The 6704-nt window shown below is 39.5% G+C and overlaps 1 protein-coding gene across 2 annotated transcripts in view; it reads right to left on the bottom strand.

Moving 5' to 3' along the window:
- Positions 1-6704, bottom strand: part of ncalda (neurocalcin delta a) — a 55103-nt gene that overhangs the window by 26762 nt on the left and 21637 nt on the right. Inside the window, exon 1 of one of the 2 annotated variants that reach the window (XM_016563583.1) lies at positions 1817-1979. The exons of the other annotated variant lie outside the window; for it this stretch is intronic. The gene's annotated coding sequence lies outside the window, so the exon portion shown is untranslated. Of the gene's footprint in view, positions 1-1816; positions 1980-6704 lie in introns of those variants that run through there. 2 annotated transcript variants of the gene reach the window in all.

Below are 6704 nucleotides of genomic sequence, written 5' to 3'. Positions count from 1 at the left end.
CCCTCTCACAAGAGTCACCTAAGAGGGGAATTCCCCCCATTTTCAAAAATGAAATTCAGGCCCTGAATAAATGTCTAAAAATCCTGATTGGAGTATCACTATAAATAGTTATAAATGATAAAAATAAGGCTTTAAAAAGATCGGTATCGGCAGATACTGCTTTCTGTGATCGGCGATCGGTCTCAAAAATCCTGGAGCAACCCTAGTTACCAGCATTCTTTAAAATATCTTATTTTGTGTTCAACAGAAGAACTAAATTGATACAGGATGGGTGAGTAAATTAGGGCGAGTAAATGACAATTTTTATTTTTGTGTGAACTCTTATTTCACTGTGCCCTGAAACGGGAAAATTTATTTTACTTAGTGTTGATCTCAAAAATGAAAGAAAGAGTGCTTTAGTAAACACTAGTAGTGTAGGTTTGAGATACATACAGTATGGCATTAAGTGCTTATCAGAATGATACGGACTTAGAAAATGCTATTAAAACAGCACTTAGAGGCTTCATATTGAAAAAAAAAAAATGTTAATTTGGCACTCTGTGTATTTAAGCCATTTAATAGATACACACAACACACAAGCACCACCTACACCGCGCCCGCACACACACACACACACACACACACACACACACAGACGCTGTAATAATAGACAGGGCTGATAACACACAATAGCAGTTGTTGCGGCGAGGATAATCTCCTCCCACACACGTGGGCCATGCTGAACAAGCTGCCAGCAGTGTCTCTCATCCCTACAGCCAGCAGGCCTCCAACGCAGGAGTGTGTTTGTCTTTGGTGCCATGTGTTTCTGAACTACCAGTAGGCTGTGTGTGCACAAGTGTGTGTATAGGAAATACTGCCACATCACTACAGGGACCCGATAACATCTAATAACCCATATGTCTCACAACAGGAGTCAAGCAGAGCATGGGTCTGCTCCTCAGGTAGGTTGATACATTAAATTAGCTGCTGGTAAATCAGCTAGTGATGTATACGATGAACCTTCCATTTGAAGGGAAAAGTACTTTTGCTTTAGTCTGCTTGAAAGCTCTCTGACATGAGCTCTTCTTGGGTTTGAAATGATAGCACAACTATTTTTGAATAAAGCCAACCGCTGAGCCTTCAAAAAAAAAAACTCCAGCAATTAGCAATAAATGTTTTCTTCCTGCCATAGATCACCCTCCACCCACGTTCAATGCGACAGGGGGGATGGAGCTATTCTGGTATTCAGTGCAAGTGCGTCTCCTCAGAGAGAGCATTCTTAATGCACTCGCTCACCCACATGCATGAGCTAAGCGAGGAGTGAAAGTGTGGGGGAAGGTGAAAATGAAAAGTTGGGGAAGAGTAGAGGAAGAATTTGGACACATTATGCCAGTTCCCTCATCTCTCATCCTTTCCCATGAGGCTCTCTAATGTAGCCGTTTCCGCTATGACAATATGACAAAATTCAGAGCTGGTGGTGTAGTGATAACTGGACTATCTCACTCCAATTCATTCAGCCTATAAACCAACCGATAACAAGAGATGGCTAGGATCTGAAAGGGCAGGGAAACACTGGAGGAGGCAATCTGTGTACAGGGGAGTGAATGATAGAAAGGGAACGCTAAACTACATCCTTTCTCCCATTCATAGACCCCCAGTGCGCTGTTAGCGTGTGACGGAGTAAGAGAGCATGCAACAGCTGTGCACGGATAATCACACTGACATCTTGCACAGCCGAACCAACAAAATCTCACCTCTCCAGTGATATCAAATACTGAAATAATAAAAAAAAAACATTGGGCATTTCGACAAAAGAAATATAAGGAGTATGACTTACCTCTTTTTCTATTTCTATTTTCCCCCTGCTATCCACTGCCTTCAACAGTCCATAACCTGGCTATTTATACCTGACGATAAGAATGATGCTGGCAGCTAGCAGAGACCACCAGGACTAAGACTATTCAACAAGTCCTCAAGATTCCACGAAGCTCTATGCAGTCAAGAGTGGACCAAACTCTGGCAGCGTCTCTCCCACAATGACGTCAACAGCCAGTCACGTGAACGCATAAAAAGCAGAAGCGAGCTAGTGTTGCCCTGGCAACCGGCAGACAGTTCTATACTGATTTCAATAGGTCATCTGTCAGAGCTGCGCTGAAAGAGACCCTCACAAAACCACAGTCTATTCTGCAGTCAAAATGAGTGAGTGTTTTGGAAGAAAAGCTTCAGTGTAGACAGAAAGCTGCGTTCAACGGTGAAAAGAAACCACATGAAGTGCGCAACAGTATGCGAAATGTGAATCCACAACAATCATCAGATTGTAGCTGTGTAATGCGCTGCATGAAGAAGCGTTGAGGTATGAAAAGCAGTGTTGTGGTAGAGCTTCCAAAAGTTTCAGACACACTTCCCTCAATCGTGGCAGGAACAGAGACGTTCTGGTGCTGAGTCAATGGTTCCCATGAGACTTTGGACCCAGATTACTAACATTCTTTGGTAATCAGAACCACAGAGGAAGGCAGAACATAAACAGACTTCAGCTTCATGATGTCAACATCACAATTCCACTGCGTTACCAAATTCCCTGAGAACAAAAGTCGTGTGATGCAATGACACTTGGTATGTCATTAAATTCCTTAAACTGAAAGTGAACCTTTAATGGTTGCAATCCAGCTCAAAATTAGAAGAACTACAACTAGAGCTGCAACAACTAATTGATAAAACTAGGCAATCATCAAGTGCAGGCCATCTTTTCCAATCACCCATCTCAGTATTTAACACTTTTTTGTCATTAAGTGACAACCAAAAACAACAAATAAAAGATGAGCTCTGAATAATCACCAAATCACAAAGTGAAAATCACAAATAAAGCAACAGTATAAATAAAACGCTGCTTAAAACACTTTTGAATGACAGAAACAGTGACACAAAAGTGAAAAAGCCAACCTTTCTAAAACATTTCCTTTTTAAGGCGTGTACATTTAGTATTTACTTGCGTCACTTGCGGACGTGCATTCATGACAGTACCATGACGCAAGCGTTTGGCGGCGCCGGCGCTGACCCAGATCTGGCATGATGACGCCCTTGCCGTCTATGGGAGGGTCAGAGAGCCCTCAGATTTCATCAAAAAATAACTTAAATTGTGTTCCGAAGATGAAAGAAGGTCTTACGGGTTTGGAACAACACAAGGGAGAGTAATTAATGACAGAATTTTCATTTTTGGGTGAACTATCCCTTTAAACAAATTGCAATGCAGAGAGCCAGTTCTTAAATCAACCTACAAATTGCTTACTTAAAATACATTAAACAGGCATTGCAGATAGTATTTTAACATTGTTAAAAAGTGCTGGAGCTATCAAGTTCTCCCAAACTTGATTTAGGGGAAGATTTGCAGGATCTAGAAACTGAAATATTGCTTTTTAGATATGAAGAGTGTAAAAATAATGTGCTTGTCATAAAACACCAGCACATTTTTCACTGTAATCATCATTCAGGGATGAAAAACCCAATTAAACTATAACATTAGGTTGTCAGCAGTTGTGTGGTTACCCTTTCAACATAACTTCTTTGAAAACCAGGCAGCACATTTGATTTGTGCCTTCCAGAAACACACAAATTTCTTTGGGCTGCACTGGCCTGGCACCCATGGAGTGAGTCCTCATCTCTGGATTCCTTTACAGACAGCGGAAAGAGAAGCACAGGGGTCTCTGGGTCACTATTTCAGGGTGAACCCGCCCACTCTCCAGTCCAAGAGCGTGGAAAAACTCTGCTTTCATACAAGGGGTCTAATTTGAATACCATCTGGTGCCTAGTTGAATAGAGGTAACCAAGCCTCTAAAATGAGGCAAGAAAGGATGACAACAGAAAAAGGGCAAGGTCAGGAAATAAGAGCACCACGGGGGGAGAGCTTTGGCACAGAGAGAGAGGGGGAGCATCCCCCAAAGGACTGATGGGTAAATTAAGGGGGAGAGGATGCTTGTGAAAAACATGCATGTTTCAAGACCATACAAGGAAAAAATAAGTTATCATGTATGCCACAAACAATGGATAAAAAAGTTTAGTGAAAAAAAGAAAGAACTTTGGAGACAACATTGTAGTGCAGTGGTGAGTAATTTTGCTTATCTGCCTGCCACTATGGTCAGAGGCTTGTAAGACATCTCAAATTGGTATTTGACAAGAAATGCCTGCTGCTCAGATGCAAAGACTGCAGCTTGAAAAAATCGTTGATTATATCTTGATGAACAGAAGAAACAAAAGCTATTAGTGCACATGAATGAATGGCTGTTTGTCTGGATGCTCGGTGGTGCTCTGCTGTCTGTGTGTGAAAGCTTTTTGTAGAAACATGCGAGGACATGGACATGCGAGTTCTCATGCTTTCTTTGTGTCAGAATTAATTTTGTACTACATTTTTCTTTGACAGTCTAATTTAAAATATTTTGGCTAATATTTGTGATCAATGCAAAACAAAAGTGTATATAAAAAGAGAAATAAAGACCTTTTTCTGGTCCACTTTAAAGACCTCTACTGACTGATGGGTTCATTTTTTTCCTGTGTAGGTGCCTCTTACCTCAATGTATGTCAGTGTAGTCCTACCCAACTAATATAGCAAACTATAATACGATATTTTAATTTTACTCTGGAGGACAGAATTAACAAACAATTTCCCAAAGAACTGGTTTTTGGAAATCAACAAACAAAACATATACTTGGATACAATACATATTTCTAGGTCTAACCCTCTGGATTCATACTAAAAGTCAAAATTAAGGATGACATGTATTTAATGGCATATATTTGACAACATCACAGACAATTAAAAGGCCAAGTAAAATGTACTACAATGTAACATGATTAAAAGTAAAATGAATATCTAATGGCCTGATAGTTTTTAACAGGACAATAAAAAATTTAAAACATAAAAATAAATAATGCATAAATACATTTTATGAAATGAATTTCAATGCATACCATAAAGTATCTTCTTCCTGTGCAAGAACAATTTTTTACTGTCTTAGTCTTCTTGCTTTGCATAAACCATGAATTAATTTTAGTGTGGCGGATGGCAGGTTCTTACATTTGCCTGGCAAGATAAGATAACCCAAGAACGTTTGTCTAAAGTGTCACGGCAGAGCATTAGATAAGGCAGCCAAAGATACAGCAGCGCTTACTGAATTAAACAGAACTGCTACACAAAATTATCCTTTGGACTAGGGCTGTGCGATTAATCGAAATCGAATCGAAATCGCGATTTGAGACGTTGCGATTTCCTAATCGCAAAGCCTGCGATGTGGACGCGAGCATATGCATGACTGCCAGCCTTGAGTTGCAGTCTTACTTGCCCTGGGCAAGAGTGAGCGCACCTCCGTTCTCCCCAATCAGCACTGCTCTAGCCAACTGCGTAAACACCCACCAAAAAAAATTAATAAATAAAAAACCGGAACGCGGGACGGGTGAGAGACAGAGTGGGATTATGGCGTCTACTGGGTCAGATCGATAGTTAGGCAAATTAAAACTAAAGAAAACCGTATGCAACTTAAGCTTCGAAATGACAGACAACGAACAAAAGTAATTTCCAAGAGCTGCGTCACAGCGCATATCAAAAGCTCCCGCATCGGTTCTGTTTTCAGTACTGGAGAATAAAAGATACATTCTTAGATGTTTTTGTTAGTTGGTTTTAATGTAAACTATAATGGTGTCTATTTGATGGATTCTATTGGTGGATGTAATCTGGCAGATGGCAACCAATAGAACAACAGTAATTCATTTTGGAATAATGCCCAAAACAAAAAGGAATTTTGTAATGGTTTAATGGAAACTATAAGAATTTCTGTGATGGTTTCTATTGTTTTTTTCAGCAGGGTAATGATACCCATACTGTGCTGCACATTATTGACAATATTGAGCTGAAGCTTGACTTTGCAAATTTAAAATCGCAAATCAAATCGCAATCGCAATATCTGTCAAAAAAATTGCAATTTGATATTTACCCCCAAATCGCACAGCCCTACTTTGGACTACAAAAGACTACCAGTACAGTTTAGGTTAATGGGATGTGGAGAAACTTACAGTTAGATAGGTACAAATGACTTAATGAGAATAAAAAGATCTAGCATTTCAAGTCTTATTCAGATGATTTAGCTTTATCCTGAATTAATTTAACCTTTGTCAATTGTAACCTAAGTGTTTGGGAAGCAACGCAAAAGCATGAAAACATTACATCCAAAGATCTATTTCCTTTCCTATTTTCTATGCACAAGCACTTTAAGACAGTGTCCTGCAAGAATGATCATTACAACATCTTAGTCAGCAGTTGGAGAAGGCAAATGGAAATCTGGGCACCTGGTTCAAACTAGACCATCTACCAAAGGCATTCTGTTATTGGAAAACCAAGAATGTTACCTCAGCCTGACTCAACTACTTTTGGTTAATAAACAGGGATTCATTCTTCAATACAACAGAAAACAGCTGGTGGCTTAGTGAACTGATCAATATTGCAGAATACAAGGTTTCTCCAACTGAGTGAATTGTGTTAACTGAAAGAGTATCTCAGAGCATGGTAACATCTACCCTCACCCCCTCTTGAGAGTATACATGAGAATATACATGAGTACATTACTATAATATTGAAGGTTAAAACTGACTGATTTTTTAGGCTATACAACTGCTTAAATTACACTTAATGAAGTTTTTATAATAAAAGTTACAATTACATAATGTTTCTACTTCAATTC

Source organism: Sinocyclocheilus rhinocerous, unplaced genomic scaffold, assembly GCF_001515625.1.
Source record: "Sinocyclocheilus rhinocerous isolate Xijiao unplaced genomic scaffold, SAMN03320098_v1.1 scaffold491, whole genome shotgun sequence".
Lineage (NCBI taxonomy): Eukaryota > Metazoa > Chordata > Actinopteri > Cypriniformes > Cyprinidae > Sinocyclocheilus > Sinocyclocheilus rhinocerous.
Note: the sequence above shows the minus strand (reverse complement) of the source record. Positions and strands in the feature narration are given on the sequence as shown.